The sequence below is a fragment of the Arachis hypogaea genome, chromosome 9 (genome assembly GCF_003086295.3).
Source record: "Arachis hypogaea cultivar Tifrunner chromosome 9, arahy.Tifrunner.gnm2.J5K5, whole genome shotgun sequence".
Taxonomy (NCBI): Eukaryota; Viridiplantae; Streptophyta; class Magnoliopsida; order Fabales; family Fabaceae; genus Arachis; species Arachis hypogaea.
Window position 1 is genome coordinate 87,478,138 of NC_092044.1, and position 14,074 is coordinate 87,492,211.

At 39.5% G+C, this 14,074-nt stretch overlaps 1 non-coding gene across 1 annotated transcript; it reads left to right on the forward strand.

Annotated features, from left to right (window-relative positions):
* The first annotated feature begins 877 nt into the window (after positions 1 to 877).
* On the forward strand, positions 878 to 981 carry LOC112713376 (small nucleolar RNA R71). The gene has a single exon (XR_003158349.1). It is a non-coding gene; the product is annotated as a small nucleolar RNA R71 (small nucleolar RNA).
* Positions 982 to 14,074: the final 13,093 nt, after the last annotated feature.

Genomic DNA, 14,074 nt, shown 5'->3' on the forward strand with positions numbered 1-14,074 from the left:
CTCAGATTCCTTTAGGTCCTCAACAGGGAACTCCTTTTTGCTTGAGAGATGTCCCATGAGGTCTTCCTCCTTGGGATTTACGTCATCTCCTTCCTCTCTAGGTTCGGCCATGTTGACTATGTCAATGGCCTTGCACTCTCTTTTTGGATTCTCTTCTGTATTGCTTGGGAGAGTACTAGGAGGAGTTTCAGTGACTTTCTTACTCAGCTGGCCCACTTATGCCTCCAAATTTCTAATGGAGGACCTTGTTTCACTCATGAAACTTAAAGTGGCTTTAGAAAGATCAGAGACCATGTTTGATAAGTTAGAGGTGCTCTATTCAGAATTCTCTATCTGTTGCTGAGAAGATGATGGAAAACGCTTGCTATTGCTTAACCTGTTTCTTCCACCATTATTAAAGCCTTATTGAGGCTTTTGTTGATCCTTCCATGAGAAATTTGGATGATTTCTCCATGATAAATTATAGGTGTTTCCATAAGGTTCACCCATGTAATTTACCTCTACCATTACAGGGTTCTCAGGATCATAAGCTTCTTCTTCAGAAGATGCCTCTTTAGTACTGTTGGATGCATTTTGCCATCCATTCAGACTTTGAGAAATCATGTTGACTTGTTGAATCAACATTTTGTTCTGAGCCAATATGGCATTCAGAGCATCAATTTCAAGAACTCCCTTCCTTTGAGGCGTCCCACTATTCACGGAATTCCTCTCAGAATTGTACATGAACTGGTTATTTGCAACCATGTCAATAAGTTCTTGAGCTTCTGCAGGCGTTTTCTTTAGGTGAATGGATCCACCTGCAGAATGGTCCAATGACATCTTAGAGAACTCAGATAGACCATAATAGAATATATCTATCATGGTCCATTCTGAAAACATGTCAGAAGGACATCTTTTGGTCATCTGTTTGTATCTTTCCCAAGCTTCATAGAGGGATTCACCATCTTTTTGTTTGAAGGTCTGAACATCCACTCTAAGCTTGCTCAGCTTTTGAGGAGGAAAGAACTTCGCCAAGAAGGCCGTGACCAGCTTATCCCAGGAGTCCAGGCTATCTTTAGGTTGAGAATCCAACCATGTTCTAGCTCTGTCTCTTATAGCAAAAGGGAAAAGCATGAGCCTGTAGACTTCAGGATCTACTCCATTTTGACAGTCTCACAGATCTGCAAGAACTCAGTTAAAAACAGGTAGGGATCTTCTGATAGAAGTCCATGAAACTTGCAGTTCTGTTGTATTAGAGCAACTAGTTGAGGTTTTAGCTCAAAATTGTTTGCTCCAATGGCAGGAATTGAGATGCTTCTTCCATCAAACTTGGAAGTAGGTGTAGTATAATCACCAAGCATCCTCCTTGCATTATTATTGTTAGGTTCGGCTGCCATCTCCTTTTCTTGTTCCAAAATTTCAGTAAGGTTGTCTCTGGATTGTTGTAATTTGGCTTCTCTTAGTTTCCTCTTCAGAGTCCTTTCAGGTTCAGGGTCAGCTTCAACAAGAATGCATTTTTCCTTGTTCCTGCTCATATGAAAGAGACGAGAACAAGAAAAGAAGAGAAGAGGAATCCTCTATGTCACAGTAAAGAGGTCCCTTATTGTTAGTAGAAGAAGAAAGGGAATAAAGAAATGAGAATCCAAACAGAAGGGTGAGGATAGGGGTAGTGATTTGAGATGAAGAGAGGTGAAGAAAAGCGTTAGTAAATGAATAAATAAATAGAATAAGAGAAGAGGGAGAAAATTCGAAAATTAATTTTGAAAAGGAGTTAATGATTTTCGAAAATTAAAGATGAGATAGAATTAAAATTAAAATTTAAAACAATTAGTTAATTTAAAAAAGAATTTTAAAAAAAGGGTGAGATATTTTCAAAATTTAGAGAGGAAAAAGTAGTTAGATAGTTTTAAAAAAGATAAGAAACAAACAAAAAGTCAAATAGTTAGTTGAAAAAGATATTAAAATCAAATTTTGAAAAGATAAGAAGATAAGAAGTTAGATAAGATATTTTGAAATCAAATTTTTTGAAAAAGATAAAATTTTGAAAAAGATATCATATAAAAGATAAGATAAGATAGATTTTAATTTTTAAAATTAAAATTAATTACTTAACTAACAAGAAACTAAAAGATAAGATTCTAGAATTTAAAGATTGAACATTTCTTAACAAGAAAGTAACAAACTTTAAATTTTTGAATCAATCACATTAATTGTTGGCATAATTTTCGAAAATAAAGATAAAATTAGGAAAAAGATTTTTGAAAAAAATATTTTTAAAATTTTTGAAAATAAATAAAAAAATGAAAAAGATTTGATTTTTTGAAAAAGTTTTGAAAAGATAAGATTTTTTTTTAAATTGAAAACTTGACTTGACTTGTAAGAAACAACTAATTTTAAAATTTTTTGACTAAGTCAACTCAAATTTTCGAAAATTATGAGAAAATTAAGGAACATATATTATTTTTTTATTTTTGAATTTTTAATGATGATAGAGAAAAACAACAAAAATGACTCACAATATGAAAATTATGAATCAAAACTCATGATGCATGCAAGAACACTATGAATGTCAAGATGAACACCAAGAACACTTTGAAGATCATGATGAACATCAAGAACATATTTTTGAAAAATTTTTGATGCAAAGAAAATATACAAGACACCAAACTTAGAAATCTTTAATGCTTGGACTCTAACAAACCAAAAATGCATATGATAAACAACAAAAAAATACAAAACAAGAAAACATCAAGATCAAACAAGAAGACTTACCAATAACAACTTGAAGATCATGAAGAACACCATGAGTGCATGAATTTTCGAAAAATACAAGAAAAAAAATTTTAAAGCATGCAATTGACACCAAACTTAAAAATTGACTCAAAACTCAAACAAGAAACACAAAATATTTTTTTATGATTTTATGATTTTTTTGTATTTTTTTTTCGAAAATTATATTTTTGAAAAACGAAAATAAAGAAAAAATTTTTGAAAGAATTTTTAAAACTTTTTTGAAAAGAAAATAAAAAGAAAATTACCTAATCTGAGCAACAAGATGAACCGTCAGTTGTCCATACTCGAACAATCCCCGGCAACGGCACCAAAAACTTGGTGGAAGAAATTGTGATCATAAACAATGGCTCCAAAGACTTGGTAGCGCTCTCAAACGTGAATCACACTTAGTCACAACTCCGCACAACTAACCAGCAAATGCACTGGGTCGTCCAAGTAATACCTTATGTGAGTAAGAGTCGATCACATTGAGATTGTTGGTATGAAGCAAGCTATGGTCATCTTGTAAATCTCAGTTAGACGGATAATAAATATTATGGAGTTTTCGAATAATAAATAAAACAGAAAATATAAAGATAGAGTTACTCATGTAATTCAATTGTGGGAATTTCAGATAAGTGCATGGAGGTGTTGTGTTCCTTCTGAATCTCTGCTTTCCTGCTGCTTTCACCCAATCCTTCTTACTCCTTTCCATGGCAAGCTGTATGTAGGGCATCACCGTTGTCAATGGCTACATCCCATCCTCTCAGTGAAAATGGTCCAAATGCTCTGTCACAGCACGGCTAATCATCTGTCGGTTCTCGATCATGTTGGAATAGAATCCCTTAATTCTTTTGCGTTTGTCATCACGCCCAACAATCGCGAGTTTCAAACTCGTCACAGTCATCCAATCCCGGAATCCTACTCAGAATACCACAGACAAGGTTACACTTTCCGGATTCCCATGAATGCCGCCATCAATTCTAGCTTATACCACGAAGATTCTGATTAAGGAATCCAAGAGATACGCGCCCGGTCTAAGGTAGAAAGGAAGTGGTTGTCAGTCACGCGTTCATGGGTGAGAATGATGATGAGTGTCATGGATCATCACATTCATCATGTTGAAGTGCAGCAAATATCTTAGAATAAGAACAAGCGAAATTGAATAGAAAATAATAGTAATTGCATTGAAACTTGAGGTACAACAGAGCTCCACACCCTTAATCTATGGTGTGTAGAAACTCCACCGTTAAAAATACATAAATGATGAAGGTCCAGGCATGGCCGAATGGCCAGCCCCCAATGTCTAAGATTGCATAAACTGATCAAAGATCTCTAATACAATAGTAAACTATCCTATTTATACTAGACTAGCTACTAAGGTTTACAGAAGTAAGTAATTGATGCATAAATCCACTTCCGGGGCCCACTTAGTGTGTGCTTGGGCTGAGCTTGATCCATCCATGATCTGAGGCTTCTCTTGGAGTTGAACACCAAGTTGTAACGTGTTTTGGGCGTTCAACTCTGGTTCGTGACGTGTTTCTGGCGTTTGACTCCAGAATGCAACATGGAACTATAGTTGAGCGCCAGTTTACGTCATCTAATTACGAATGAAGTATGGACTATTATATATTGATGGAAAGCTATGGATGTCTACTTTCCAACGCCGTTGAGAGCGCGCCATTTGGAGTTCTACAGCTCCAGAAAATCCATTTTGAGTGCAGGGAGGTCAGATTCCAACAGCATCAGCAGTCCTTTGTCAGCCTCCTATCAGAGTTTTGCTCAGGTCCCTCAATTTCAAACAACAAATACCTGAAATCATAGAAAAATACATAAACTCATAGTAAAGTCCAGAAATATGAATTTAGCATAAAAACTAATGAAAACATCCCTAAAATTAACTAGATTATACTAAAAACCACCTAAAAACAATGCCAAAAAGCGTATAAATTATCCGCTCATCAGCGAAGAAGGAAAGCATGCTAGCTTTTTGAGCTAAAAGTCTTGATCAGAACAAAAAGATAAAAGAAAACCTTGAGGGAAGGTCAGACATTAAGCTCTTGACATAGGAGTTCATATATTTTGAGAAAGGCCCAAGAATTAGGATGACGTTGGGAAGGAGCAACATTGCAAGTCCAAAGAAAATTACTATTAAAATCAAAGAAAGGAAGCCTAACATCTAGTTTCGAGAAAAAACAATCATAAGCATAAAAAAATGGATGCTCCGACTTATCTAAAGGGGTAAGCATACCCTCTCCTCGAGATCGGCCACTACTATTTCATAGTTTCACTCATCCTCAAAATTCTCACAAAGCCTATGATGTCTACGGAAGGTCTCGGCATATTCTCTTCAGCCCATCCCTCTCATCTTCCAATTCCTTCTTGATCTCCTTTAGCCTCTCTACTTCAACTCGAGCAGCCACCAGAGAGCTGTGCGTGGCATTGATAGGAGGCTTCTCTAACTCCCTGGCCAGGGCAACACACACACACCCGCCGTCCAAATTCTATTTCTCTCACTCCAGGTAAGCCCGTCAAATCTTTTATCATAAATACTTTCTCTCTCAACAGTCTTTTGCCTTTTGGGAGTAGGTTCCAAGGATGAAGGAGAAGGACGGGCTAGCACTCTCTAAAGGAGAATCAAGAGTAATTAACCGAGAAGCTAGAACGGGAATAACTTCCTTTGGAACTAAAGGACCCAAGTCCGACTTCTCGGGAGTAAATCGGACAGATGTGCCCCTGTCTTTCTTTTCCTGAATATTTCGAGCCACGATGTTCTTCCTAGTAGCCTGTATTGTCTTCATAACAACAGATTTTGGAGCCATTTTCTCTGCAAAAACAAAAGTAAAAGTACATTAATTGCCAGCACAAATCACAACCAAAAATAAAAAATGTAAAAGTAAAAAACTACCTAGCTCGGACTGAAGCTGACCAAGGTCCCCTAAGAATTTTTTGGTGTCCAAGTGAGGAGCTTGGCCCCAACACTCTTGGAACAAGTCAACTACGGCCTTCTCAAGATCATATAAGGAATCTACACTATACTTGACTATCATAGGTTTTTCTTCCCAGTATAATGAGAACAAGGTTCATCATTCTGATCCAAAAAGAAAGGTCGAGCACTCTCTACAACTCAGACCTTGAGAAAATAATTTTTGAATTCGTGGAAGGATTCATCAAGAATAGAAAAAATCTTCTTACCCTGAACGGCGTGGAAGGAAAGCCAAGCTAGCTTTTTGAGCTAAAAGGCTTGGTTAGAACAAAAAGATAAAAGAAGGCAGACATCAAGCTCTCGACATGGGAGTTGATATATTTTGAGAAAGGCCCAATAATTAGGATGAATTTGGGAAGGAGTAACATTGCTAGTCCAAAGAACATTAATATCAAAATCAGAGAAAGGAGGCCTAACATCTAGTTTCGAGAAAAGACAATCATAAGCATAGAAAAATGGACGCTCCGACTTATCTAACGGGGGAAGCATACCCTCTCCTCAAAATCGGCCACTACTATTTCATAATTTCGCTCATCCTCACAATTCTCACAGAACCTCTGATGTCTATGGAAGGTCTTGGCATATTCTCTATCAACTACAGGAACAACGGTAAGGACAAAAGTATCTACCTAAGCTAAAAGGGACGGAAGGACTTTTGTTAACATGTCGTGAATAACAGATCGAGATATAAAGCTATGCCTACAAATACAACAAAAAGAAGTCATCACTAAAGAGCTTGGACACTGATGATCGGATTTTTGACGGTTTAGAATTTCACAAATGAATTCTCGTTGCAAGTATAGTTTCTAAACCAACAATAATCCTTTCATACAAAAGATTGTTTGTCACAAGTAACAAACCCCTAAAATTAATAACCGAAGTATTCAAACCTCGGGTCGTTCTCCCTAGGAATTGTAATGATATGTTTTGTTATTGGTTGTGAGTTATTTTTGGGGTTTTAATAAGAAACATGAAAGATAAATGGCAAGAAAGTAAACTAAGGCCTAAAAAAGTCTTGGCAAGGGTTGGTGGTCAAGGATCTCTATCCTAATCACTAACCACAATATGAGAATTGGCAAGGATTAATCTCATTAAATCATCCTCTAACTAGTAGTAAAGGAAAGTCAAATGAGCTATATCAATCCTAGTCCATAAGTCCTAACTCTCCAATAATTCAATTAGTGAGAACTAGAGTCAATGGATCCCAATCATCAATTACTTGGACATTGTAACTCAAGAGTTCCTAAGTTACCTTTCCAAGCCAAGAACATAAAACTCTACTCTAAAATCCAACCAAGCATTTCATCAAACACTTGGAAGGCATAAAAGGAAAGCATAGTAAATTGATAACAAGAATAGAATCTAACAACAATTATTGAAATGAATTAACAACAACAATCAAAAGAAACACATTTATTATGAATTACCTTGATTGAATTGAAAGAGAGTAGAAGAAACAAAAGTAGATCTACAACAAAACACAAGAACAACATAAAGGAAATTACAAAAAAAGAATGGAAGGAGAATGAATGTAACAACAAGGAATTGAGAAGATAGAAGTAGAAGAAGATGTATTAAAATCTAGATCTAAGAAATAAACCTAATCCTAATCCTAATCCTAGAGAGAAGTGAGAGCTTCTCTATATAGAAACTATTTCTAAAACTAAACTATGACTAATGGTAACTAACATGTGTTTTCCTCTTCACTCCTTGGGTTAAATAGCATCAGAAATGAGTTGGATTGGACCCACAAGGCTTTAGAATTCGCTGGCCACGTTTTGCTTTAAGTGAACCAGGTGGCAGCAACGGCGCGTGCGCGTACTATGCCTGTACGCGTCACCATGCGCAGTTAAACCATAACAAATCTTATATCGTTTTGAAGCCCCGGATATTAGCTTTCCAACCCAACTGGAACCGCATCATTTGGACCTTTGCAGCTCAAGTTATGGTCGTTTAAGTGCGAAGAGGTCGGCTTGACAGCTTTCCGGTTCTTTCATTTCTTCATGAGTTCTCCAACTTTTCATGCTTTCTTTCTTTATTCCCTTGATCCAATCTTGGCCTCCTAAACCTTAAATCACTTAACAAACATATCAAGGCATCTAATGGAATCAAGGAGAATTAGATTAGCTATTTTAAGTCCTAAAAAGCATGTTTTCACTCTTAAGCACAATTAAAGGAGAAGTTAAACCATGCTATTTCAATGGATAAATGTGGGTAAAAGGTTATTAAATCCCCTAAATCAAGCACAAGATAAACCCTACAAATGGGGTTTATCAGACACCAATCAAAAGAATTCAGGTAAGCGCAATAAAACAAATATACGATTTAAAAATATCTTTTTAGAAATGGCGTCACTCCTACAGTAGCACCAGCAACGCCATTAGGGGACAACACGATGGCATTCTACAAAAGGCAACAATTTCTCAAAAATTCCAAAGACACTGCCAAAGTTCATAACAGTGATCCCAGACAGCAAAAACAGTTTTAAAAAGGGTTTTGTAGCAATAAACAAAACAGCAACAGTTAAACAAGTTATCAAAATCTCAAAGAAACGAGTATCAACTACATAAAAACAAAATTTATTACCAACACTACTATTCAGGGGACCATTCAGAACAGTTTCATGAATACAGGACAATTGAGACAACAAACAAAAGTGGATAAAAACACCAATCTTAATGAAATTCGAAAAACAGAGGGACACCTCAAGTAGCAAAATCACGAGCGATCCTCTTCGAAGCACCAAGAACTCTTCAAATGAATCAAGATAAAGAAAATCTTGAAATTGAAAAATGGTTACGAAACAAGAAACAAAGAAAGAATTTGAAGAAGCTTTTGTGATAAAGGAACTAAATAGAGCTTTTCAGAAATGAAAAAGGGAGAAGAATGTGTTCATACCTTGGGTCGAGCTGTCCGACCCGGGATGTTCTACCAACAAAGCGACCGACCTCTTCAGGTCAGGACAATCCGATCTCTTCTCAAAGGGCTCGGCCAAGCTGCCAGGAAAGCCCAATAAAGAGCCCAAACAGAGAAACATGACCCAAATCCAAAGGCAGCCCAAGCCTATAGAGATAAGGGCGGTTCCCACGAAAGATAAGATAAAGATAAAATAAGATAACTAACTTATCTTATCTAAAAAGATCATTCTACACCATTATAAATACACTGGAGCACCCAAGTATAACTCATACTCTGATTCTACAAAATATCTGCTTAATACCCTTGCTAACTTAAGCATCGGAGTCCCTTGCAGGTACCCCCCACCTTCCAGGGACGAAGGATCAGCATCACCACTAAGTCCAACGAGTCGGACACAATAGCCTCGACCAGCTCAGAAGATCTCGTCCGAGATCGACCTACAGTTTCAGGAAACCCTCGGAACATTGGCGTCGTTGCCAGGGACCTGGAAGTCATCCTATCATCATGGCGGACGACCATGACAATGACCACACTTTAGATCTAGAAGATAGAACACCGCACAAAAATGCGGACGCTACACCAAAAGATACTTCCCAACTTAACAACAAGAAGAACTCTCCAAACGCGGGAGCCATGGATGCACTTCAAGACCGTTTAAAACAACTTGAAGAAGAAGCCCTACGTCGACAAGAGGCCAAGAAAGATCTACAGAGGGAAATAAGGCGATGCCGGGAATTGGAGGACAAACTCCTAAAACTTGAAGCCGATATCAAGACCAAAGCTAACCGATCCTCTCCTGAGGACGGCTCCCACAAGGAACAAGATTCATTCACCAAGGAGATCATGAAGACCAAAATCCCAAAAGACTTTAAACTCCCAGATATGACCTTATACGATGGCACTACAGATCCCGGCCATCATCTCAGCAATTTCAGAAGTAGAATGTACCTCAACGATGCATCAGATGCAGTTCGTTGCAAAGCCTTTCTGACTACTTTGACGAAGACGGCAATCAGATGGTTCGACAATCTACCTCCTAGGTCCATCTCGAGTTTCGACGACTTGGCCAAGAAATTTTTTGCCAGATTCTCTATCCAAAAAGACAAAGCTAAACACGCTCCAAGTCTATTAGGAATCAGGCAAGGAGAGCGGAAAACCCTTCGCAACTACATGGAAAGATTCAACAAGACATGTCTAGACATACAAAACCTACCAACAGAGGCCGCCATTATGGGCCTCATCAATGGCTTGCGAGAAGGACCTTTCAGCCAATCTATATAAAAAAAATACCCCACATCTCTGAACAAGGTGCAGGAACGAGTTGAGAAGTACATCAACATGGAGGAAAACTCCCGACTAGGAGAAACCTCGAAAGCCGGATTCACCTCCCGGGATATAAACAAAGATTCCAAAAAGAAGGAAGATCGATACAGAGAGAAAATAAAAAATACCACAATTACACCCCCCTCAGGGTGTCTCTTGTGGATGTTTACAGAGAGGTTTGCAACATTGAAAAAATACCTCTAGCTCGGCCACTCAAAGGCAAAAAAAGAGGAGGAAACCGAAATGAATATTGTGAATACCATCAGATCCGCGGGTATTCTACCAATGAATGCTTCGATTTAAAAAATGTCATAGAAAAACTAGTAAGAGAATGAAAGCTAAATCGATATCTGGCCACCCGTGACGATGAGCAAAGAAAAAGAAGAAGAGCAGAAGATGTTGGACAAACCGCACGATTACCTCGTATACCAGAAAGACATGTCCACATGATACACAGTGGATTTTCCGGGGGAGGAATCTCTAAATCATCTCGCAAAAGACATCTCAAAGACGTATGTCATGTCGTAGGAAAAGAGGATGCACCCGACATCCCCGCGATTACTTTCACCAAGGAAGACGCATCTGGCAATGCATCAGGACATGACGATCCTATGGTCATCACTATTATACTGGCAAACGCAAATCTCCACCACACGCTGATAGACCAAGGGAGCTCCGCCGATATCTTATTCAAAATTGCCTTCGACAAACTTGGCTTGGAAGAAAAAGAACTCAGAGCATATCCGGACAGCGTGTTTGGACTAGGAGATACCCCGGTTCAACCGATGGGATACATCTCGCTACACACAACTTTCGAAAAAGGAAGTCAGTCAAGAACGCTCAAAATAGATTACATCGTAGTCGACGTAAGTTTAGCCTACAATGCCCTAATAGGTCGGACAACGTTAAATCAGCTTGGCGCAATAGTGTCAACCCTACATCTACGCATGAAGTTCCCAACTGTAGGGGGGATAGCTATGATAAAAGCAGATCAAAAGATGGCATGCCGCTGTTTCAATGAAAGTCTAAACCTCAGAGGTAGAGGAGAAGAATTCCACACGATCGAACTCGGTGGAATTCAAAGGCGGGAAAAACTCCGCCCACAACCTGAAGGTGAAATAGAGAAAATCCAGATCGGGGATACCCCGGACCAAACGACTAATATCGGCACACTCCTAAAAGGAGCCATAAAAGAAGCCCTCATACAGTTTCTACGAGATAACGTCGACCTCTTTGTGTGGAAGGCCGCAAACATGCCAGGCATAGATCCGAAGCTAATGTGCCACAAGCTAGCAGTCTACCCAGGATCTAGGCCGGTGCAACAGAGGTGTAGAAAACTAGGACCAAAATGCTCTCAAAGCTGTGGAAGAGCAGGTACAAGCTCTACTGGAGGCAGGTTTCATAAGAGAAGTCAAATACCCACTATGGCTTGCTAACGTCGTCTTGGTGAAAAAATCAAACGGAAAGTGGCGAATGTGCACTGACTACACCGATCTCAACAAAGCCTGCCCAAAAGATCCTTATCCACTCCCCAGCATCGACGCACTGGTAGACGCCTCCTCCAGATATAAATACCTCTCCTTTATGGATGCATAATCGGGATACAACCAAATCCCAATGTACCCACCCGACCAAGAGAAAACCTCATTCTTAACCCCAAAGGCAAACTACTGCTACATTGTCATGCCCTTCTGTCTTAAAAATGCAGGAGCCACTTATCAAAGATTAAGGAATAAAGTTTTTTGGACCACATCAGAAAAATTATGGAAGCCTACATAGACGACATGCTAGTAAAGACACGAAGCGAAAAGATGTTATTATCCGATCTGACCCAAGTATTCGACACTATAAGACGGCACGGTATGCGACTCAATCTCGCAAAATGCACCTTCGCAGTAGAAGCCGGTAAATTCTTGGGTTTTATGATCACACAGAGAGGAATCGAGGCAAACCCGGATAAATGCCGGGCCATACTCGACATGAAAAGTCTGACTTGTGTCAAAGAGGTATAACAACTCAACGGGAGGTTGGCAGCCTTGTCCAGATTCCTGGCCGGATCGGCAATAAGATCTCTCCCCTTCTACGCCACTCTAAGGAAAGGAAAGGAGTTTGAATGGACAGTGGAGTGCGAGCAAGCCTTCCAAGATTTCAAAAGATTCTTGGGACAACCACCTATACTAACTCGACCCCGGGAAGGAGAGCCACTCATAGTGTACCTCGCGGTCGAAAGTCGGGCGATAGCCTTAGTACTAGTCCGAGAAGACGAAAGGGGGCAACAGCCCGTATACTTCATCAGCAAAGCATTACAAGGATCCGAGCTGAACTATCAGAAAATAGAAAAGTTTGCTTACACTCTCATACTAACATCACAATGACTTTGCCCATACTTTCAAGCCCACACCATTAAAGTTCGGACCAACCAGCCCATAAAAGGAATCTTACAGAAAATAGACCTGGCGGGCAGAATCTTGCAATGGGCAGTCGAGTTGTCCGAATTTGATATTCAATACGAAGCTCGGACAGCAATCAAATCACAATACCTAGCCGACTTCATTGCGAAATTCACAGACACACCGGAAATTCCCACAGAATGGAATCTCTACGTGGACGGTTCCTCAAATAAAACGGGAAGTGGCGCGGGTGTGATAATTGAAAGTGACCAAGGAACCCAAATTGAACTCTCCCTCAAATTTGGGTTCCCTGCCTCAAACAATCAAGCGGAATATGAGGCACTACTAGCTGGTTTGAAGCTAGCTAGAGAGGTTAGAGCTCAAAAGCTTATCATCTTCAGCGACTCACAGGTAGTTACTTCACAAATAGCAGGAAGCTACCAAGCCAAAGACCTCATAATGAAAAAGTACTTGGACAAAACTAGAGAACAGCTCGGACTCTTCGGAGAATATGAGGTCCGTCACATACCCGAGAACAGAATGTCCGAGCTGACGCACTTTCAAAACTAGCTAGCACCAAACTAGGGGGCAACAATAGAAGCCTCATCCAAGAAATTCTACAGAATCCATCAATCTTAGAAGAAGAAAAAGTCCTGACCATAACAGGTTGTGATCAAGGATGGATGATCCCCATAATTAACTACCTCAAAACAGAAGCACTCCCCACAGAGAAAAAGGAGGCAAAGAGGTTGAAACGAGAGGCACAATATTACACTATCATAAATAATACTCTATACAAAAGAGGAATTTCAATACCACTGCTAAAATGTGTACCGACTTCCAACACAAAGGAAGTCCTTGACGAAGTACACAGCAGTATTTGTGGCAATCACCTCACCTCGCAGGCACTGGCCAAAAAAGTACTTCGGGCAGGATTTTATTACCCAACTCTACAAAAGGAAGCTATAGAATTTGTAAATACATGTTCATCATGTCAAAAACATGCCAATTTTCACATCGTCCCACCAGAGGAACTCATCAACGTGACTTCACCTTGCCCATTCGCAAAATGGGGACTCAATCTTCTCAGACCCTTCCCTCAAGGATCGGGACAAGTCAAATTCCTCATAGTGGGAATAGATTTCTTCATAAAGTGGATTGAAGCAGAGCCCCTAGCTAACACCACTGCTCAAAGAAGTCAAAAATTCTTATATAAAAACATCGTCACAAGGTTTGGGGTTCCATACTCCATCACGACAGACAATGGTACTCAGTTCATAGATGCAGGCTTCAGAAAGATAGCGACCGACTTAAATATAAGACAACATTCACTTCTGTTGAACATCCCTAAGCCAATGGACAAGCTGAAGCTGCCAACAAAGTCATACTGGCTGGGCTTAAGCAGAGATTACAGGATGCAAAGGGAGCCTGGGCCGAGGAGCTCCCACAGGTCTTATGGGCATATCGAACAACGCCACATTCCACCACAAAGGAATCACCCTTCCAATTAGCATATGGAATGGAGCCAATGATCCCAGTAGAGATTGAAGAAAGGTCACCTAGAGTAATCCACTATAGCGAAGAAGCCAACTCCCAACTTCAAAGGGAAGAGCTCGACCTACTTCTAGAAGTCCGAGAAAGAGCTCAGATAAAAGAAGAGGCATTAAAATGACGAATGGCTTCCCGATACAATCAAAAGGTAATA